The sequence below is a fragment of the Gossypium hirsutum genome, unplaced genomic scaffold (assembly GCF_007990345.1).
Source record: "Gossypium hirsutum isolate 1008001.06 unplaced genomic scaffold, Gossypium_hirsutum_v2.1 scaffold_103, whole genome shotgun sequence".
Classification (NCBI taxonomy): domain Eukaryota; kingdom Viridiplantae; phylum Streptophyta; class Magnoliopsida; order Malvales; family Malvaceae; genus Gossypium; species Gossypium hirsutum.
In genome coordinates, this window is record NW_024402809.1 from 1 (window position 1) to 24111 (window position 24111).

The following is a 24111-nucleotide window of genomic DNA, read 5'->3' on the forward strand; positions in this document are numbered from 1 at the left end:
TGATATCCAAGCCTCAGTAGTCTTGTCAAATTTGGTTAGGTTCACATTAGAAATTGTCATTCGTACCAGTATCTACTTTTACTAATTTTAATTCATCACATATAAAAATAATATAAAAATAATATAAGGTTATACCGAATATAAAAAAAAATAAGAATTATTATGAACCGGTGTTACTCGTTCATCCAGGAGTTGACGTTTCCTGAGCATACATGATTGCGCCAATGAAGTTGTCTTATGTAAGGCCAACCTTATGGAGTTTTAATGTTTTTATCTAGGAAGGATTTTCTTCGATATACGATGGTTTTTGGGTAACTTGTTCTCAATTTTTCCTCGAGAATGGCTTGTTTGATTGATAGTTATGTTAAACTATCGTACCTGCTAGCTAATACCACGGTTAATATGTAAGCCAAAGAGGAGTCACATTCATGCATGATGGGTCGTTAGTATATAGGCTATTGTGTTAAACCATCGTTTTTGATTCAACCGTTTGATGATTCCATAGCCAAACATTTTATGAAACTTTGATAGCTTTTAATATTAACATAATAGTAATTTTAGCTCTCATTGTTTATACATTGTGTCCATTTAATCTTTATTCTAAAAAATTCAACTCCCTAACATTTATATAGTGCAATTTTGTATTTTTATAGTTTTGCTTTTATTGTAAGATTCAAGGTTAAATTTAAAACAATAAAAAAAGATAAAATTGTTATATTAATTTTTAGGTTTTTAATTTTAACATATTTTCGATCAAATTTAATTGATAAATTTATTTTTTTACCTTTTAAGGTGAAAGAGTACTAAAAAAAGAAAACTAAAAAGAAAATCAAATTATACAAGGTGTAAAAGTTAAAGGTTATTTTTAGAATCAAAACTAAATTGATACAATGTATAAATATTGATTATTAAATTTTTATGCCAATTTATAAAAAAAAAAAATATATAAAGAAAAAAAACAAATAATAAAAATTGGTCAGAGTATCTAAAATTAATTATATCGTAACCTAAATGCAAAAATGTTGTCCATTGCAATATTTTTGTTGAGTGTATTTTAAAATAATTAATTATGAAAAATATTCTTATAACATAGAATAAAAAAAACAAATTTATTTGCGAAATAAATTATAAGAGTTACAACGTCATCAAAAAAATATACCTCTGCTATTGATTAAGCGGTCGGGTAGATTTGCTGGGATAGGGCAGAACATGCAGCTGGATTTTGTTTGCCACTAACTTTAGGCTTCACATTCGAACATTGTGATACTGCAGGTCCAGTCGGTCCACTATGCGTAATTTCAATGTCTGCAAGTTCTACATTTTCACAAGGCAAAGTAGCACTACAAATAATCTTGACAGCTTCTGGACGCGCAGAAGTGCCGTGAATGTTTTTGAAACTAATGTTGCTTAGTTAACTTTCGATTCTTCCTGCATCAACAAAATAATGATTCAATGACCGGTTAACTCTTTTTGCTCTCTTACGATTTTGATAAATATGTACATACATTTATTTGCATTTGTTCCATGGGCAATATTTCTGATCAATATAATAGGAGAACTGACATTGGTCACGGTAATATCCTCAAAGTGAATGTTCGAACAAGTGCCAGGTTCAGCACCTGGCCAAGTTTGATTCTAACACCATTGGAAGTATTAGTCATGGTGCAATTTTTTACTGTAACTCCATCAACTGGTTCTTCATTTTTAAACAATCCGAGACTACCAATACTGATACCATGTCCTGGTCCACAAGTTACTCCATTGATAACCAAATTTTGGAACCGTCCCCAATTGAAACACAATCATCACCAGTTTTTATCTCCGAGTTAAGAACATTGACCCCATCCGATCTCCCAATGTGAATCCCATCTGTGTTTGGGCTTTCGTCAGGTGCAGATACGGTGAAATGTTCGAAAGTAATGTTTTTGCATCCTAGAACATTAGCCTGGAACTGCTTGCTGTCTTTGGTAGTTATATCTTGTATCATTGCGTTGGTTAAAAAATCAAATCTTAGGTTCTGTTTAATTCCAGAATGAAACAAAAAATAATTATTACTTAATTCTATTTATAAAAAAAAGTCATAACTTCTCAATAAGAAAGTAACTTACAATAGGAAGTGAACCACAATAATCATGACCTTTGCAACCTTCCCTTTTATAAGCAGTGGTTCCCTGGCCGTCGAAAACTCCTCCGCCAGACAATTTGAAATTTTCAATTCTATTGAAAGCAATCCATTTAGGCTCCTTGAAAGCACCAGGGTCTGCCGGAGCCTTCACAGTGCCTTGAACTTGAAGCTCAATAGGAGCCTTGCAAGGACCATCTAAGGTAGCTGTACTTAAAAAATATATCCCTTTAGGAATCACAATTTTTGACGGAGATGTCGAGGCACATGCTTCTTTCCAAGCATCCAATAATGGCTAGAACCAAATAAAAGAATAAAAAAGATACATATAAAGATAAGATATTTGGAAAATAGTTATGCATACTTTTATCTGCTAACTATAAGTTATATGATATTTTGCTTACCTTACTCAAATCTGTTTTCTCGTCTGCCTTTGCACCAAACTTTGCAACAACATCAATAACACCACCACCTCCTCCTCCTTGACCTTCAACGGATGATATGGACAGAAGTACTAGTATTAACATGGATGAAACAAAATTAAATTGAATAGCCATACTTTATTTTTTTCACTACAAAGAGAGAATGATTTCTGTCTTTTGTTTTGTTTCAAACCATCTTATATAGATAAAGTAAGGCCAAATTACAACCAACTAAACATTTTCTATTTTAATTAGCGTGGGTAAATAATATGACCAAGTTTTGCTTACTATAATTAGCACTTCTTTTTCTTTTTGGAAGCGTTTAACTCGTTAATTTGCCAACAAACTTGATATAGTAAAAATAATTAACTAACACGTGACTTAATATAACTATTTAAGGTTTCTATATATAAATGAAAATGATGAATAAAATTGTCGACTTAGCTCGATTGGCATCGACCTTGTTGCACATGCAGGAGGCCGTGGGTTCGAGCATGTTGAAGGGCATTAATGATATCCTATATTAAGGGTTGGGGAAGAGTTATGAGTAGTTCTAGGCAATGTATAAAAAAATGATGAGTAAAATTATCCATTACTAATTTCTTTTCTATATTGTATTAATAATTTATTATATGGTTAGATATAGATAATTAAATATGTATGTTTAATAGTATTGAAAATTATAGTATTCTATTAATTTGAAATATTTTAAAAAATAAAAATTTATTAATAATATAATATATGAAGCTTGACTTAAGTTATTTTTTATATAAAAATAAAATCTCCCATAAAGGTTAAGTCATTCTAGAGTGAAAGAAAAAGGGCTTATTTTTTGTTGACTTGTAAGTTATTTCCATTGACTAAACTGTTTTCCATGAGACAAACACAAGAAAATGTAGAAAATATTTTTCGGAAACCATTTTCAATGAAACAAACAGAACCTGCCTTGATTGAGTTGGTATCACAAGCCAAGGGGAACCAACTTTGGTCGGTAGAGTTCTTGAATTCAAAGTCTCATTGCAATTTCATATAATTATTCCATGTATCAGCAATGGTATACAAGTTTAGTTATAATGCTACTAAGTATCGTTAATAAACGTAATATGCAAGTATGCTTTTATTTTATTTCAATTTATTGGTAAGTTTTTTTTAAATAATATCCATTCAACGAAAAAAATTACAAGTGAGGATCAAATCTCGGGTAAAGTACTAAATAAGATGTAAATACAAAATGAATTACAATAGAAAATCATACTTTGTTTGAATCAAGTTGAAAACTCTATCATATGTTGGTGTTTAGCCATTAGGGCTGTGAAGGTTGGACCTTGATGTGTATAGTTTGTCATGCCTTCACTGCTGTTACAATGGCACACCTCAAGCACCCAATAAATGCGAAAAGCTCGAGCAAAAATAGGCAAACTAAAGCTTCTCGAGAGCTCTCAAAAATGGGAAATCAAAGCCTTGGCAGAGGAGCCAAACAATGCAATATTATGTTGGAAAAGAGAAGGCTCATTCGCATCTCATTGGCGTCCACAGGAAGATACTGTGCCAGATAATACAAAATTCAATGAGATGGAAGATAAAGGGGGAAGGGAGGGTTGCTTTTCAGCCATATAATCGTCAACAACCACTCTGCCAGCCGAAAGATTAAGGCCTTACTTTGGTAGCAATGTTGACAACTTTAAAAGCTCATATTTAAATTACTCTTGCCACTAATACAAAAATATTTATAAAAAAATAATAATTTAAATAATAAAAATTAATAAATAATTCATAAATTATTTTAAAAAATTACACGAATTGTCGTCTCCTACTACCCATATTTATCAAAGGAAAAACGGGTAAAACATATGCAATTACCATGCCTAATTTTGGGAAATTTAGGTTGGTGGAAAAAACCTATTCCGACTAAAAGGCATAGTATAAAATTCTTCAATCCTATTATCTCCTCTAACCGATAAAAACTTAAGCCTCATGGCATCCCTCTAGCTTTCTTCGATTTCTTCACTTTATCATGTTGTCTAAGATCACCTCCACCATCAATCCCACCATTATCGGCAGTGAGAACACGGTGTTCACGAATACATTAAACTGAAAAAACATTCACTTTGTTTTACCCTCTTTTATCATTGAAGATTATGGGATTGGAGTTTTTTTTTAAAGAAATAAAATAAAAACACTTACTCAGGCTACATCGGTGTGAGCGAGGCCATGATGGGATGGGTTCAATATTAGTTGAAGAATTAAGGGATGGAAATCACTAAGAAGAGTGATAATCCTGTTATGATAAGGTTTCTCGTGTAATTCATGTTTCTGAATTGCAGACATGATAATCTAACAGAACCTGCAATAAACAAAGCAACAATATTTTCATTAAGGTTACTAAGATTAGATAAACCAATATTTAGGCCTAAATGAAATAATTTTTTTCATCTTGGTCCATATTTGTCTTTGACAAAATTGGGAAATTTTTTCATGAACTTGGATTCGGATGATGTAACACTTTTAATTTACGAAGCAATCACCTAAAATTTTTAAATCTATAAAATGTAAGAAATATATTAAAATATTAATTAATTAAATCAGGTGATGGCATAGTAGAATTTAGTAATATCATTTACGTGTACTTTAATGGAATCTAAATTTAAGGATTAAATTGAGAAAAGTTATCAAGTTCTTAAACTAATATGACTTTTTATGCTAAAAAAAGTTATATCGAGCTCGAATTTGAATTAGTCGAGTAAAGATCTATATGACACCCCAAACTCAACCGAGAGGGTCCGACCTGGATTTCGAGCGACACATTTGCCACCGAGGTGATTCTCTGAAAAACTACCACAAATCACACCAACCATCCATACTCACTATACAGATACAAAATATTTCATACAAGCATTTACTCCTAAGAGCATGCTTTTCTAAATTAAACTATAAGCCATATAATAAGCGGAATAAGGCGTACCTGGATTTCGACAAGTTGTACTAGCTGCAAAATTTCTCGTTAGTTCATATGGGCAGTATCATATAATTCAAACAGCAAATTCAGCCAAACAAGCAAACATGGAGATTAAAAAATCCCAAAATTTAAAATAGACCAAAAATTCCAATTACAACCCTCTAAAAAATTATTTTTAAATTGTCTAAAATTATCTAAGCCCCATTCCAATTCTCTAGGCTGGAAATGTCCCATATTCCCTTCTTGGGATTTTATAAGCTCGACGCACATACTGTAAAAACAAAGCTTGTGTGATAGATCTTGAACTGCTGCCCTGCTCATTATCCCATGCACTACTTATCGTGAAGGGAGAAGAAAGCAAAGAGATGAGCTCAGGAAAGCTCAGTGAATACACATGTACACAACACAAGAAGACAGACATCAATAATTTATGTACTAAACAATACTAAAATTTTGAGTAATAAATATATTGATAATAAACTAAGTTTTCTTCTAAAGCTAAACAAATGTTCAAAAATATTTGTTTTCAAAACTTCGACTGCTTACTAGGCCATTTTGGTGGCTAATGTAATCTTTCAAATTCAAGTCTAACGTCTAGGCAGGTTGGGGACGTTACATTTCGTGGCATTAGTGCCTAGTTTTTCTAAATTTGCATTGTGAAATTTTGATATATGTTTGCATGAGTGCATCGAAAAGGGGTATTTTGGGAAAAACCACGCCACAAGATTTTTGAAAATTTTATTTTTCTATGGGAAATTAAATCCAAGATTACTGTAAAAAATTTAGATAAATTGTAAACTTTAGATTGTGAACATTTAGGAGGATAAATAATGCTTCAACTTTTCTTTGAAGACTATAGATATACTTTAGATTTAAAACTTTCGAAAGATCACTGTGAACACCCAAGGCTGACGTGGTAGGGGTTGGCCACGTAGGGCTGCACCTATAGAGTTACCCATTGTCCAGGGAGAAAACCCAATACCAGAGGAGGATTATGTTGAGAACGAAAATGGTGACGACACGATAACCCAGGTGATGTTGAGGATTTTACAAAGGGTTGCTGGAGCCCAAACTGGATCGGGGAGAAGGGGATCGTTGCAGAGAGGCTCGAATGAATGCGTTAGAAATGTTCAAAGGCATTGCTGGAACAAATCCAACGGTGGCTGGATGGAGTCGGTGGAGAGAATTGTGAAGGATTTAGATTTTACTTCGGAGCAGAAGTTGAAGAGCACTATGTTCTCCCTAAGAGAAGAGGCATATCATTAGTGGTAGTTTGCCATAAGAGGTATGCAAATAGACCGCATAAATTGAAAATACTTTCAAGAGGCCTTCCAGAAAAAGTATTTGGGCACTAGGTATACAGAGGCTCGTAGGCTCAAATTTATCAATCTAGAACAAGGAGACAAGTCTGTGATATAATATGAGGTTGAATTCCTGAGGCTCAGTGGATATGCTCAAGCTGTGATCACCATGAAGTAGGATAAATGCTTGAGGATCGAAAATGGGATGCGTTTCGACCTTAAGATTCAAGTTGCTCCACACTAAAAATGAGTGTTTTAGACCCTAATGGAGAAAGCCAAAATAGTGGAAGAGATTAAACCAGTGAATCACGAACAACGAGAGAAAAGTAAGGTCCTAGTTAAAAGAGATTTGGCTTCCACTAGTTCAAACTTTCATCCTATAAATCTATTTAGAGAGGGTAGACTACAGACAAGGGGCGCAGTAACTAACTCTAGGGGTAAGGTTTTCCACTGTAAATATTGTGGAAACTACCACTTGGGAGATTGTCGGAAGAAGATGGGTGTTTGTTTGAAATGCAGATTAATGGAGCATTTGATGAAAGCTTTTTCTCGCTCGAGTAATCAAGCACAAACTTCGACCCAAAATCAGGGAGTGGGCTAGCTACCTCTAAAGGGCTGTTGGCAAAATAGGGCTGCAAATAATGTAGCAATAGGCACGATTAGAACCGAGGCTAGGCAACCAACCTTTGTTTAACATTGTTAGAGGTCGTGAGGAAAGGGATGTGTCTGATGTCATCACAAGTATTTTTTCCATTAATTCAATCTCATATATTGCCCTTAATTGAAGTAGGATCCACCCATTCGTATGTTGCATGTAATATGCCTGATAAATTAGGTGTTGTGTAGAGGAAACCATTATTGATATAACCATAGCAAGCTCCTTAGGATAGTCAGTTATTATAAATAAAGTCTATAGGAGATATCCATTAGAGGTTTAAGGGGTAGTGCCTCTAGTAGACCTTATGGAGTTACCATTTCAGGAGTTTGATTTAATTATAGGTATGGATTGGTTATCAGAACACCAGTTCCCTCTGGGTTGTTGCAACCTATCAAAATACCTTAGTCGATGTGGGAGCGAATAACGGTGGACTTTGTTAGTGGGTTACCCTTAACACCCACTAAGAAAGATCTAATTTGGGTAATAGTAGACCGGCTGACTAAGTCGACACACTTCTTTCCTGTCTGTAAAGATTACTCTTTGAAAAAACTGGTTAAGTTCTATATTTCTGAGATAGTGCAGTTGCATAGGGTGCCCATATCAGAAATCTCTATCAAGATGGAATTGTTAGTTGGATATGATTATTCTATGTGTTATTATTTAATATGATTTAACGACTGTTTGCTCTGATTTTCTTATACAGTGACTCACACTAAGCGTCATAGCTAAATCCCCCATTTATTTCCATCCTTATAGATGACCCACCAAGTTAAAACGTGGACGCGACATCCAGAGGGTCTCGGCTCAGTTTTATTTATTGAATTATTTAGGCTTATTATTCAATTTATTCAATTATTCAAAGTTTTAATATATTTTATTTTGAACTATGGCATGGAATTTAGGGTTTAGGTTTTGTTTTTTGTATTGCATGAACGTAAATAGAATTTAAGGATGCCACTATACAGTTAATTATAAACCCCCGATTTTATTAAAAATACATACTATTATCATTTTCCACTACTAAAAGAGATGAGCTTACGAAAGCTTAGTGAATACACAAGTACACAACACAAGAAAACACATCAATAATTCACAAACAAAATAACTCACTTATAGACAAATCGTATAAAACAGTTCGCACATAAATAGTTCTACACGTTGGTGGTCTGCATAAAATCGGTTGGAATGTCACTAATTCACATATAATCAACCCCGTTTAGTTTAGTGATATATTATCAGTTCATGAAAATGAAACATAAGTAAATAATATACTCATTGGATAAACGGTTCTCCTAAAACACACCCTAAGACTCATAGAGTCACTCAAATCGCCATATAAGTGTAGCACGAATGCTCACACTCTTCGAAAAACACACTCTTACGATCCCCGGTGAATGAAGCATTACTTAACATTCCCTTATTTCTCCATCAAGTCATTAGGCCATAATGCCCTATCACATTACATAAGTGAGCACTCACGATCCTATGGCAAGCCAACTATATCTAATGGTTCCAAAAATTCACAATGCCAACATATCGTAGTAATACACATTTACAGATCACGTCATTTTAGGTTCACAATTTTTAATAGAGCTCACAGTACCACAACACATCATAGAATAGCTTGCAAAATAGAAAATTAGGCATAAAACAACAGCATAGTAGATTTAGGGTTCGCACACCGCATATATATACATTTATATATAATAGATAGAACAAAAATTTTTAATGCAAAGGTATGTAAATATATTTTTTATATTAAAACCCACGCATGCATACATATAATACAAAACCCTTTTAATGTAAAGTTATGTACATATATTATATTATTTATAATAACCTTTGCGCATGCATTCATTATATATAACAATTCCCTTTTACATCAATGTATAGCATGTAAAAACACACGGACATAGATTCATGCTAAGAGTTCGCACAACGCATAGATGAGGTTTGCACAATACATGGAAGAGGTTCACACATGCACATGTTCAATTCACGATAGAAGATAAGGTTCGTATGTCTTACATGCTTTTAGCAGAGTGCGTCCTCGTTTTCAGATGCAGTATAGAGTGTACTCACCTTGTTCACCATAATGTCGATTATGTGAGCTTTTCCTTTCCTTTGTCTCTACTAGTCGATGCTTCTTCAATATTTTCAGCTTCGAATGAAAAAACGCACATCACATATTGTCTAAAACAATTTAATTCATTCTCTATTCAACAACAGCCCACTACTCCGTTATCTCTTGCAGATTTTTATTATTCTAATACTTACCCCATTTTCTAACCTCTAACCCTCCTAACGTACATATATTTGTAGATCTGGACAGTTACTTAAACGCTAATCTCACCTAAATCTTTCATTTAAGAATCAGTCACTGTTCAACGTCTTCCTCAATAACAAAACCATTTTAAACAACATTTCTTAGCTTCACCAGCTTTAATCCACCATTTTCATGAAGCCAAATCATAAAAAAACAAAGATTATTTATATTTTCTAACTAAACTGTTGATACTTTAGTCAAAAGCATTTCATGCATGTTTGATATGAAAATATATTGCTTACCTTCGTTCCTGCTAGCCTTCACGACTTTCTAGTGGTCCGCTCAATAACCGAACCAAAGTTTAAGAAGAAAAGTTGGTGTATTACTTGAGAATTTAAAAAAGAAAGTGGTGTTTGGTTGCTTAGAAATGTAATGCGCAATAAAATTTTGAAGGAAAATTAGCTACCAAATGCAACAGCTTTGAAATGAAGAAAGTGTAGAAAGAAAGAAAATAATAAAAAAGGAAATTAAAACATGAGAAGAAAATGAGCAGTGACAACTTATATAGGCAAATTCATTTATAAACTTGGTTTATTTATCCTATATATCCCTCCTAATTCTACTTTTATTTTAATAAATCCCCCACTAACCATTACTCCTAATTTACCTATTTAAGTTCTCTACTTTGCTATTATTCCTATTTAGTCCTAATTACTAACGTGATTTCTATTTACTCTATTTTTAATCTATAATATAATGTCAATACCATCGATCCAGTTTCCATGATGTGACAATCAAACGTTGGGATAAAAATGGGTAGCTATGGTTAGAATTAATACATATCTACAAGGCCGAAAAGTATAAAATAAAGTGCTGCAAAGATGGGGAAAGGTATGGATGCAAACACTACTCCAAATTTTCCTACACAAATTATCATATATGTTAAGATTAAATCACTATTTGGATCTAATTTAGTAACTTTTTTACATTGGAGTCTGAAATTTTTTTTGCCAAAGTTAGGCTTTGAGCTTAGTAAATTGTTCTCACATTGAGACTTGAAGAAGGTTATCGTTTCCACTTTGGGGCTTGAACTTTTTAATGTCCAAGTTAGTTCTTAAACTTGACAATGGTTCCCACATTGGGGCCTAAACTCTAGGGCTTTAAGGACTAACTTGAACCAAAAAAATTTCAAACCCTATTGTGAGAACAACTACAAAATTCAAGGTTTAATTTAGATAAAAAAATCCAAGCCTCAAAGTAGAATTAATTGTCAAATTTAAGGTCTAGGGTTCCACAATATGAGAAAATTTGTCAAGTTCAGGTACCAAAAAGTAATCTAACCCTTTATATTACCTAAATTTTAATTCATTTCCAACATATATGAATTTCAAATATATATATAAAAATATTGAGCGTATCAATGTTGGACTTATACCGAATATAGAGAAAAACAACATGAAGCCACCAGTTATCTTATGAACTCGGTGACTTTCAACTCGTGTCAATCCTAGGAGTCTGACGTTTTCCCTGAAGCATAACAATGATTGCGCCAATGAAGGATTGGTCCTTATTGTAAGGCCAACAAGACCTTACGTTGGAGTTTCATAATGTTTGAGTTTAATCTAGGAAGGATTTTCTTCGAGTATACGATGGTTTTTGGTGACGACACGATAACCCAGGTGATGTTGAGGATTTTACAAAGGGTTGCTGGAGCCCAAACTGGATCGGGGAGCAGGGGATCCGTTGCAGAGAGGCTCCGATGAATGCGTTAGAAATGTTCAAAGGCGTTACTGGAACAAATCCAACGGTGGCTGGATGGAGTCGATGGAGAGAATTGTGAATGATTTAGATTGTACTTCGGAGCAGAAGTTGAAGAGCACTATGTTCTCCCTAAGAGAAGAGGCATATCATTAGTGGTAGTTTGCCATAAGAGGTATGCAAGTAGACCGCATAAATTGAAAATACTTTCAAGAGGCCTTCCAGAAAAAAGTATTTGGGCACTAGGTATACAGAGGCTCGTAGGCTCAAATTTATCGATCTAAAACAAGGAGACAAGTCCGTGATAGAATATGAGGTTGAATTCCTGAGGCTCAATGGATATGCTCAAGCTGTGATCACCATGAAGTAGGATAAATGCTTAAGGATCGAGAATGGGATGCGTTTTGACCTCAAGATTCAAGTTGCTCCACACTAAAAATGAGTGTTTTAGACCCTAATGGAGAAAGCCAAAATAGTGGAAGAGATTAAACTAGTGAATCACGAACAACGAGAGAAAAGTAAGGTCCTAGTTAAAAGAGATTTGGGTTCCACTACTTCAAACTTTTATCCTATAAAACTATTTAGAGAGGGTAGACTGCAGACAAGGGGCGCAATAACTAACTCTAGGGGTAAGGTTTACCACTGTAAATATTGTGGAAACTACCATTTGGGAGATTGTCGGAAGAAGATGGGTGTTTGTTTGGAATGCAGATTAATGGAGCATTTGATGAAGGATTGTTCTCGCTCGAGTAATCAAGCACAAACTTCGACCCAAAATCAGAGAGTGGGCTAGCTACCTCTAAAGGGCTGTTGGCAAAATAGGGCTACAAATAATGTAGCAATAGGCACGATTAGAACCGAGGCTAGGCAACCAACCCTTGTTTAACATCTTTAGAGGTCATGAGGAAAGGGATGTGTCTGATGTCATCACAAGTATTGTTTCCATTAATTCAATCTCATAAATTACCCTTAATTGAAATAGGATCCACCCATTCGTATGTTGCATGTAATATGCCTGATAAATTAGGTGTTGTGGTAGAGGAAACCATTATTGATATAACCATAGCAAGCTCCTTAGGATAGCCAGTTATTATAAATAAAGTCTATAGGAGATGTCCATTAGAGGTTTAAGGGGTAGTGCCTCTAGTAGACCTTATGGAGTTACCATTTCAGGAGCTTGATTTAATTATAGGTATGGATTGGTTATCAGAACACCAGTTCTCTTCTGGGTTGTTGCAACCTATCAAAATACCTTAGTCGAAGTGGGAGCGAATAACGATGGACTTTGTTAGTGGGTTACCCTTAACACCCACTAAGAAAGATCTAATTTGGGTAATAGTAGACCGGCTGACTAAGTCGACACACTTCTTTCCTGTCTGTAAAGATTACTCTTTGAAAAAATTGGTTAAGTTCTATATTTCTGAGATAGTGCGGTTGCATAGGGTGCCCATATCAGAAATCTCTGATCAAGATGGAATTGTTAGTTAGATACGATTATTCTATGTGCTATTATTTAATATGTTTTAACGACTATTTGCTCTGATTTTCTTATGAAGTGACTCACACTAAACGTCATAGCTAAATCCCCCATTTATTTCCATCCTTATAGATGACCCACCAAGTTAAAACGTGGACGCAACATCCAAAGGGTCTCGGCTCAGTTTTATTTTTGAATTATTTAGGCTTATTATTCAATTTATTTAATTATTCAAAGTTTTAATATAATTTATTTTGAACTATGGCATGGAATTTAGGGTTTAGGTTTTGTTTTTTGTATTACATGACACGTAAATAGAATTTAAGGATGCCACTATACAGTTAATTATAAACCCCCTATTTTTATTAAAAATACATACTATTATCACTTTTCCACTGCTAAAAGAGATGAGCTTGTGAAAGCTAAGTGAATAAACAAGTACACAACATAAGAAAACACATCAATAATTCACAAACAAAATAACTCACTTATAGACAAATCGTATAAAACAGTTCGCACATAAATAGTTCTACACGTAGGTGGTTTGCATAAAATCGGTTGGCATGTCACTAATTCACATATAATCAACCCCGTTTAGTTTAGTGATATATTATCAGTTCATGAAAATGAAACATAATTAAATAATATACTCATTGGATAAACGGTTCTCCTAAAACACACCCTAAGACTCATAGAGTCACTCAAATTGCTATATAAGTGTAGCACGAATGCTCACACTCTTCAAAAAACACACTTTTACGATCCCCGGTGAATGAAGCATTACTTAACATTCCCTTTTTTCTCCATCAAATCATTAGGCCATAATGCCCTATCACATTACATAGGTGAGCACTCACGATCCTATGGCAAGCCAACTATATCTAATGGTTCCAAAAATTCACAATGCCAACATATCGTAGTAATACACATTTACAGATCACATCATTTTAGGTTCACAATTTTTAATAGAGCTCACAGTACCACAACACATCATAGAATAGCTTGCAAAAGAGAAAATTAGGCATAAAACAACAGCATAGTAGATTTAGGGTTCGCACACCGCATATATATACATTTATATATAATAGATAGAACAAAAATTTTTAATGCAAAGGTATGTAAATATATTTTTTATATTAAAACCCACGCATGCATACATATAATACAAAACCCTTTTAATGTAAAGTTATGTACATATATTATATTATTTATAATAACCTTTGCACATGCATTCATTATATATAACAATTCCCTTTTACATCAATGTATATTTACTACATAAATTAAAAGCCACAAACCTACATATAATATATAACTGTACACACAAATTATATTATATAACAAAATTTAGAGGCCTATATATATATCATATATTTAACCTAACCCTGGACGCATGTGTACATTTTACTCAAGGTTCGCATAGCATGTAAAAACACACGGACATAGATTCATGCTAAGAGTTCGCACAACGCATAGATGAGGTTTGTACAATGCATGGAAGAGGTTCGCACATGCACATGTTCAATTCACGACAGAAGATAGGGTTCGCATGTCTTACTTGCTTTTAGTAGAGTGTGTCCTCGTTTTTAGATGCAGTATATAGTGTACTCACCCTGTTCACCACAATGTCGATTATGTGACCTTCTCCTTCCCTTTGTCTCTAGTAGTCGATGCTTCTTCGGTATTTTCAGCTTCGAATGAAAAAATACACATCACATATTGTCTAAAGCAATTTAATTCATTCTCTATTCAACAACAGCCCACTACTCATGTTATCTCTTGCAGATTTTTATTATTCTAATACTTTCCCCATTTTCTAACCTTTAACCCTCCTAACGTACATATATATGTAGATCTGGACAGTTACTTAAACGTTAATCTCACCTAAATCTTTCTTTTAAGAGTCAGTCACCGTTTAACGTCTTCCTCAAGAACAAAACCATTTTAAACAACATTTCTTAGCTTCGCCAGCTTTAATCCACCATTTTCATGAAGCCAAATCATAAAAAAACAAAGATTATTTATATTTTCTAACTAAACCATTGATACTTTAGTCAAAACCATTTCATGCATGTTTGATATGAAAATATATTGTTTACCTTCGTTCTTGCTAGCCTTCACGACTTTCTAGTGGTCCGCTCAATAACTGAACCAAAGTTTAAGAAGAAAAAGTTGGTGTATTACTTGAGAATTTAAAAAAGAAAGTGGTGCTTGGTTGCTTATAAATGTAATGCGCAATAAAATTTTGAAGGAAAATTAACTAGCAAATGCAACAGCTTTGAAATGAAGAAAGTGTACAAAGAAAGAAAATAATAAAAAAGGAAATTAAAACATGAGAAGAAAATGAGCAGTGACAACTTATATAGGCAAATTCATTTATAAACTTGGTTTATTTATCCTATATATCCCTCCTAATTCTACTTTTGTTTTAATAAATCCCCTCTAACCATTACTCCTAATTTACCTATTTAAGTTCTCTACTTTGCTATTATTCCTATTTAGTCCTAATTACTAACGTGATTTCTATTTACTCTATTTTTAATCTATAATATAATGTCAATACCATCGATCCAGTTTCCAGGATGTGACAATCTAACGCTGGGATAAAAATGGGTAGCTATGGTTAGAATTAATACATACCTACAAGGCCAAAAAGTATAAAATAAAGTGCTGCAAAGATGGGGAAAGGTATGGATGCAAACACTGCTCCAAATTTTCCTACACAAATTATCATATATGTTAAGATTAAATCACTATTTGGATCTAATTTAGTAACTTTTTTACATTGGAGTCTGAACTTTTTTTTGCCAAAGTTAGGCTTTGAGCTTAGTAAGTTGTTCTCACATTGAGACTTGAATAAGGTAATCGTTCCCACTCTGGGCCTTGAACTTTTTTATGTCCAAGTTAGTCCTTAAACTTGACAATGGTTCCCACATTGGGGCCTAAACTCTAGGGGCTTTAAGGACTAACTTGAACCAAAAAAATTTCAAACCCTATTGTGAGAACAACTACAAAATTCAAGGTTTAATTTAGATAAAAAAATCCAAGCCTCAAAGTAGAATCAATTGTCAAATTTAAGGTTTAGGGTTCCACAATATGAGAAAATTTGTGAAGTTTAGGTACCAAAAAGTAATCTAACCCTTTATATTACCTAAATTTTAATTTATTTCCAACATATATGAATTTCAAATATATATATAAATATTGAGCGTATCAATGTTGGACTTATACCGAATATAGAGAAAAACAACATGAAGCCACCAGTTATCTTATGAACTCGGTGACTTTCAACTCGTGTCAATCCTAGGAGTCTGACGTTTTCCCTTAAACATAACAATGATAGCACCAATGAAGGATTGGTCCTTATTGTAAGGCCAACGAGGCCTTACATTGGAGTTTCATAATGTTTGAGTTTAATCTAGGAAGGATTTTCTTCGAGTATACGATGGTTTTTGGGTAACTTGTTCTCAATTTTTCCTCGAGAATGGCTTGTTTGATTGATAGTTATGTTAAACTATCATACCTGCTAGCTAATGCCATGGTTAATATGTAAGCCGAAGGAGGAGTCACTAATTCGTTGCAATGATGGGTCATTTAGTATATAGGCTGTTGTGTTAAACCATCGTTTTTTGATTCAACCAGTTTGATAAATTCCATAGCCAAACATTTTATAAAAATTTGATAGCTTTTAATATTGACATAATAGTAATTTTAGCTCTCATTGTTTATACATTGTGTCCATTTAATCTTTATTCTAAAAAATTCAACTCCTTAACATTTATATAGTGCAATTTTGTATTTTAGAGTTTTGCTTTTATTTGTAAGATTCAAGGTTAATTTAAAACAATAAAAAAATAAAATTATTATATTAAATTTTTAGTTTTTTAATTTTAATATATTTTTTATCAAATTTAATTGATAAATTTATTATATAAAAAAATTTGTTTGCAAAATAAATATAATTATAAGAGTTACAACGTCATCAAAAAAATTTATACCTATGCTATTGATTAAGCGGTCGGGGTAGGTTTTGCTGGGATAGGGGCAGAACATGCAGCTGGATTTTGTTTGCCACTAACTTTAGGCTTCACATTCTAACATTGTGATACTGCAGGTCCAGTCGATCCACTGTGCGTAATTTCAATGTCTACAAGTTCCACATTTTCACAAGGCAAGGTAGCACTACAAATAATCTTGACAGCTTCTGGACGCGCAGAAGTGCCGTGAATGTTTTTGAAACTAATGTTGCTTAGTTTAACTTTTGATTCTTCCTGCATCAACAAAATAATGATTCAATGTTCGGTTAACTCTTTTTTCTCTCTTACGATTTTGATAAATATGTACATACATTTATTTTGCATTTGTTCCATGGGCAATATTTCTGATCAATTATAATAGGAGAACTGACATTGGTCACGGTAATATCCTCAAAGTGAATGTTCGAAAAAGTGCCAGGTTCAGCACCTGGCCAAGTTTTGATTCTAACACCATTGGAAGTATTAGTCATGGTGCAATTTTTTACTGTAACTCCATCAACTGGTTCTTCATTTTTAAACAATCCGAGACTGCCAATACTGATACCATGTCGTGGTCCACAAGTTACTCCATTGATAACCAAATTTTTGGAACCATCCCCAATTGAAACACAATCATCACCAGTTTTTATCTCTGAGTTAAGAACATTGACCCCATCTGATCTCCCAAGGTGAATCCCATCTGTGTTTGGGCTTTCGTCAGGTGCAGATACCGTGAAATGTTCAAAAGTAATGTTTTTGCATCCTATAACATTAGCCTGGAACTGCTTGCTGTCTTTGGTAGTTATATCTTGTATTATTGCATTGGTTAAAAAATCAAACCTTAGGTTTTGTTTAATTCCAGAATGAAACAAAAAATAATTATTACTTAATTCTATTTATAAAAGCAAAAGTCATAACTTCTCAATAAGAAAGTAACTTACAATAGGAAGTGAACCACAATAATCATGACCTTTGCAACCTTCCATTTTATAAGCAATGGTTCCCTGGCCGTCGAAAACTCCTCCGCCAGACAATTTGAAATTTTCAATTCTATTGAAAGAAATCCATTTAGGCTTCTTGAAAGCACCAGGGTCTGCCGGAACCTTCACAGTGCCTTGAACTTGAAGCTCAATAGGAGCCTTGCAAGGACCATCTAAGGTATCTGTACTTAAAAATATATCCCTTTAGGAATCACAATTTTTGACGGAGATGTCGAGGCACATGCTTCTTTCCAAGCATCCAACAATGGCTAAAACCAAATAAAAAAATAAAAAAGATACATATTAAGATAAGATATTTGGAAAATAGTTATGCATACTTTTATCTAACTATAAAGTTATATGATATTTTGCTTACCTTACTCAAATCTGTTTTCTCGTCTGCCTTTGCACCAAACTTTGCAACAACATCAATAACACCACCACCTCCTCCTCCTTGATCTTCAACGGATGATATCGACAGAAGTACTAGTATTAACATGGATGAAACAAAATTAAATTGAATAGCCATACTTTATTTTTATTCACTACAAAGAGAGAATGATTTATGTCTTTTGTTTTGTTTCAAACCATCTTATATAGATAAAGTAAGGCCAAATTACAACCAACTAAAATTTTCTATTTTAATTAGCGTGGGTAAATAATATGACCAAGTTTTGCTACTATAATTAGCACTTCTTTTTTTTTGGAAGCGTTTAACTCGTTAATTTGCCAACAAACTTGATATAGTAAAAATAATTAACTAACACGTGACTTAATATAACTATTTAAGGTTTCTATATATAAATGAAAATGATGAATAAAATTGTCGACTTAGCTCGATTGGCATCGACCTTGTTGCACATGCAGGAGACCGTGGGTTCGAGCATGTTGAAAGGCATTAATGATATCCTATATTAAGGGTTGGGGAGGAGTTATGAGTAGTTCTAGGCAATGTATAAAAAAATGATGAGTAAAATTATCCATTACTAATTTCTTTTCTATATTGTATTAATAATTTATTATATGGTTAGATATAGATAATTAAATATGTATGTTTAATAGTATTGAAAATTATAGTATTCTATTAATTTGAAATATTTTAAAAAATAAAAATTTATTAATAATATAATAATATTAAGCTTGACTTAAGTTAATTTTTATATAAAAATAAAATCTCCCATCAAGGTTAAGTCATTCTAGAGTGAAAGAAAAAGGGCTTATTTTTTGTTGACTTGTAAGTTATTTTCCATTGACCAAACTGTTTTCCATGAGACAAACACAGGAAAATGTAGAAAATATTTTTCGGAAACCACTTTCAATGAAACAAACTGAACCTGCCTTGATTGAGTTGGTATCAGAAGCCAAGGGGAACCAACTTTGGTCGGTAGATTACTTGAATTCAAAGTCTCATTGCAATTTCATATAGTTATTCCATGTATCAGCAATGGTATACAAGTTTAGTTATAATGCTACTAAGTATCGTTAATAAACATAATATGCAAGTATGCTTTTATTTTATTTCAATTTATTGGTAAGGTTTTTAAAAAAAATATAATATCCATTCAACAAAAAAAAATTACAAGTTGTCGAAACCATTTTTTAAAGGGATGTTTGAAAAATGGGGATCAGCTTTTGAAAAACGAAAATAGGAGTTGCCACCAACCTTTTAGGTGTGATTGGATCACCTTATAGAACGTTTTGGTCTACGAATGTTCAAAAATATTTGTTTTCAAAACTTCGACTACTTACTAGGCCATTTTGGTGGCTAATGTAATCTTTCGAATTCAAGTTTAACGTCTAGGCCAGGTTGGGGACGTTACATTTGGTGGCATCAGTGCCTAGTTTTTCTAAATTTGCATCGTGAAATTTTGATATATATTTGCATGAGTGGATCGAAAAGGGGTATTTTGGGAAAAACCAAGCCATAAGATTTTTGAAAATTTTATTTTTCTATAGGAAATTAAACCAAGATTACTGTAAAAATTTTAGATAAATTGTAAACTTTAGATTGTGAACATTTAGGAGGATAAATAATGCTTCAACTTTTGTTTGAAAACTATAGATATACTTTAGATTTAAAACTTTCGAAAGATCACTATGAACACCCAAGGCGGACGTGGTAGGAGTTGTCCACGTAGGGTTGCACCTATAGAGTTACCCATTATCCAGGGAGAAAACCCAATACTAGAGGAGGATTGTGTTGAGAATGAAAAAGGCGACGACACGATGACCCAGGTGATGTTGAGGATTTTACAAAGGGTTGCTGGAGCCCAAACTGGATTGGGGAGCCGGGGATCCGTTGCAGAGAGGCTCTGAATGAATGCATTAGAAATGTTCAAAGGCATTGCTGGAAAAAATCCAACGGTGGCTGAGTATTGGATGGAGTCGGTGGAGAGAATTGTGAAGGATTTAGACTGTACTTCGGAGCAGAAGTTGAAGAGCACTATGTCCTCGCTAAGAGAAGAGGCATATCATTAGTGGTAGTTTGCCATAAGAGGTATGCAAGTAGATTGCATAAATTGAAAATACTTTCAAGAGGCCTTCCAGAAAAAGTATTTGGGCACTAGGTATACGGAGGCTCGTAGGCTCAAATTTATCAGCTAAAACAAGGAGACAAGTCCGTGGCAGAATATGACATTGAATTCCTGAGGCTTAGTGGATATGTTCAAGCTGTGATCACTGTAGAACCCATATTTTGCCCGGGCTTACAAAAATTAAAAAAAATGAAATTAAACGAAAAATAAAATTAAACAGTCCATTTAAGTCCTTTTGCAGAACCCAAATACCATAGCCCACTAACCCATAGGCCCAAAATTAAATGCCTAACCCAATAACCCGTTACACCCATAACCCAACTAAACACTAACCCAATAACCCGCTTAACCCAACAACCCATTTACAATCAAGTACCCAATACCCTTGATACCCTAAACTAGTCCAGTAACCTAAGACTTAATTGGCCCAATTGGCCCAACCTATCTTCAGCTTCGGGAAACCCTAGCTAGGGTTTGCGCCGCAGCTCCCAAGCCATACCAAACGTCAGAAGATCTCGCACCGCAAGCACCAGTGCGCAGTCAATACCTGGTCCGTCGCCGCCATCGTCAAGCCTTTATCACCGCCGTGATTTTCGTGCTCACCTGCACACAAATGGAAAGAAAAGCAGTATAACAGCACAAAAATAAGAAGAGACCAAAGGAAATTATTCTTACCAAATGTAAATAGTGGCTACAAAGCCCGAGTGCTATCGTTGTAATAGGGACCATAGGAACCACATACGCAAACAGTTGTACGATTTACTACACAAACAGTGTTTTTTTTAAAGAAAGGTGATATTTTGTTTATTGTTATTTTTTTGTTTCTGTTTTTTTTTCAACACATACAAAACAACATTTTTTAAAGAATACTAAAAAGAGGGAAAGAGGGTTACCTTTGACGCGCTTAGAAGACGGAAGATTTTAGACTCTCCGACCGCCACGTACAATGGCGCGTGTGGTGGCGTGTGTAGCGGTCGACCGTCAGAGCTTTCGCTGGATTCCGGGCTGAGGAGAAGAACCGAGAGAGTTTTAGAAAAAAGGGCAGGGTTTAAATGAATTTGGGTGTAAAATTTTGTTTTTATAATAGTATAAAACGACACCATTTTGGCTTAAAACAATAAGCCCTAAACCGGCACCGTTTAAGCATATAACCCGTGTGTCAACCCGACTCGACCAAGGGATCCGCGTGTTTTCTGTTATTGGAATAATTGTCCAATTGGTCCTTCCGCACTTCTATCCTTTAAAATTAAATTTCTTTCATATTTAAATTTTGCCCAATAAATTTATTTTTAATTTCAATTTAGTCTCGAGCCTGTGATACCTGAACACTGGAAACGGTGACGTTTTAAGGATTAGGGTTATTTACCCATGAGTCCCTCTCTTAAAACGCGCACTCTAATTAGGCCCCAAATTCAGTTTTGATATTTTAAAATTTAACCCTACAGTTTTATTAATCATTAATTTTAATCCTTTTTTATATATTTCTAAATTTTATTTATTTATTTATTTTAAATATTTTGTATATTATTTATTTGACTATAAACATTATTCATATATAAAAAATTATTTATCGTATATTATTTTATTATATATTTATATTATTATGTTATGTTGTCTATTATATATATTATCTATTATTTATTTATATTTTATCATATATTATTTACTATGTTGTTTATCTTTATCTTTATTATTATAATTTTAACACTTGTAAATTATTATTAAAAATTACATATTATTGAATATTTAGTATGATATATAATCTTCTAAACTTATTAAAAAATTTTGTTCCTATTTAACATATTATTGTAAGTATATATATTAGGTTATTATACCATATAGTATATTTTTTGTATATATACTAACCTTTCTTTAAAAAAAAAAATCTCTTTTCACTATTTATATACTGTTTTAAATATTTTTTATACTGCAATTATTTCCTTTTTGACTTATTTTATATATGTTCATAAATTTGTTGATTTATTTTCATATGTTTTTATTTAGTGTTTTTAGTATGTTAATTTTATCTTAAATTAATTTTTTATGTTATTTATTGTTTTTATATATTTGCATAAAAATTGATTATTTATGTTGTTATTTTAAGCTATGTTTGCTTATATGTTATGAAATTTAGGGTTTCCCACGTTGTGTTGTGCATGAAATGTTAATGTATGTTGTTTTTAAGTATATTTGCATGAATTGCTAAAATATGTACCATGTAGTTTATGTTATTATTGATATCTTGAAATATGTTAAATGCATCATCGTTTAATTTTTTTTAAACCCCAAAAGAGTTTTAAAAATAAGGCAATGTTTTTTCGTGTTTAGGAATTCGAGAAATGGTGCCCTAACATGCTGGGTTGCGATTTCCCGTTTGTCTAAATGCCTAAATACCCTTCTAAATGATTTTATAAATTACGAGGTGATTTCAGTTACAAGAATTTTAGAATATCATGTCCTACCATACTAGATGTGATATTTATATTTTTGGAATGAAGGAATCTCATTTTAAACTGAAACTATTCTGACTTTTAAAAGGATCCTATTTTTAAACTCTTTCAAAATTTTGACATTAAGACAGAAAACTATTCAATTTGGTACTGATTTTGGGCGTTGCGAGGGTGCTAATCCTTCCTCGTACATAATCGACTCCCGGCCCTGTTTACTCAAATTTTCGTACACCAAAATGTTTAAAGGTGATCCAATCGCACCTAAAAAGATTGGTGGCGACTCCCGTTTTCATTTTTTTAAAGTCGAACCCCATTTTTCAAACCCCGTTAAAAATGAGTTCGATAGCTTGGCGACTCCGCTGGGGACAATAAGAGAGTCAAGCCAAAAATTGATAACTTTTTGTCTTAATGCTAAAATTTGAAAGGATTTAAAGATAAAGATCCTTTTTTTTGTGTTCGCTGCATATGTTTGTTATATTATTTGCACACATTGCATTTGCATGACTGTTGGTCACACCTTTAAGTGGGAGTAAGAAACTAAGCTTTCGTGAGGTTTTCACCTCCGCATGAGTTAGTGGATTGCTTCCGGGATACTATACCTATGTCTTCGTGAGATTTTCATCTCCGCATGGCCATAGGGAAATGTGTCCCCCTGAACTGAACTTGGTCTATATGAGCCTATAATGGGTGAGGACTGAGGAATCGGCTGGTTCAGGTACCCTCACTTTAGAACTGGAACTCATATAGTGAACTTTAAGCGCTTACCCTAGGGATTATGGTGATAACTTTTAGTAAACTACCCTTATAAGTGTTTATTTGTTATACTTTTATACGATACTAATTTATTTTGTTTCGCTATCATTGCATGTCATTCAAACATTCAAAGGTATTAATTCAAGGTTTGATTTCTGGGTTAGAAAGTTTTGTAATGGGGAACAAATATCTTGATAAAGTGGAGAACAATGCCTCTGTCTGTACCTGGTCAGAGAAAACCCAGTTAGAGAAAGGAGATAGTATCAGTGAGGGGCATACAACAGAGTTATGGGACTTCACCCATATTAATTCGACGTAGGATGAGTTTCAGGAGTTGAGAGACATTTGGGCCGAATGGGATGACGAGGCTAAGCGGCTTTTCTATCAGAATTATGGAGGCCTTCCCTATTTGCTAGAC

At 33.4% G+C, this 24111-nt stretch overlaps 1 long non-coding RNA gene and 2 pseudogenes across 2 annotated transcripts; all 3 read right to left on the bottom strand.

Annotated features, from left to right (window-relative positions):
* Positions 1-1530: 1530 nt before the first annotated feature.
* On the bottom strand, positions 1531-2716 carry LOC121226299 (polygalacturonase-like; annotated as a pseudogene).
* Positions 2717-16858: 14142 nt separating this feature from the next.
* LOC121203413 (polygalacturonase-like) lies at positions 16859-17713 on the bottom strand (annotated as a pseudogene).
* Positions 17714-17801: 88 nt separating this feature from the next.
* LOC107952617 (uncharacterized) lies at positions 17802-18514 on the bottom strand. 2 transcript variants are annotated; one of them, XR_005924140.1, is made up of 3 exons: positions 18333-18514; positions 17918-18225; positions 17802-17816 (listed from the first exon to the last, which is right to left on the bottom strand). It is a non-coding gene; the product is annotated as an uncharacterized lncRNA (long non-coding RNA). The 2 variants fall into 2 exon arrangements; XR_005924139.1 differs by lacking the exon at positions 17802-17816 and having other exon boundaries at positions 17841-18225.
* Between the last annotated feature and the right edge of the window lie 5597 nt (positions 18515-24111).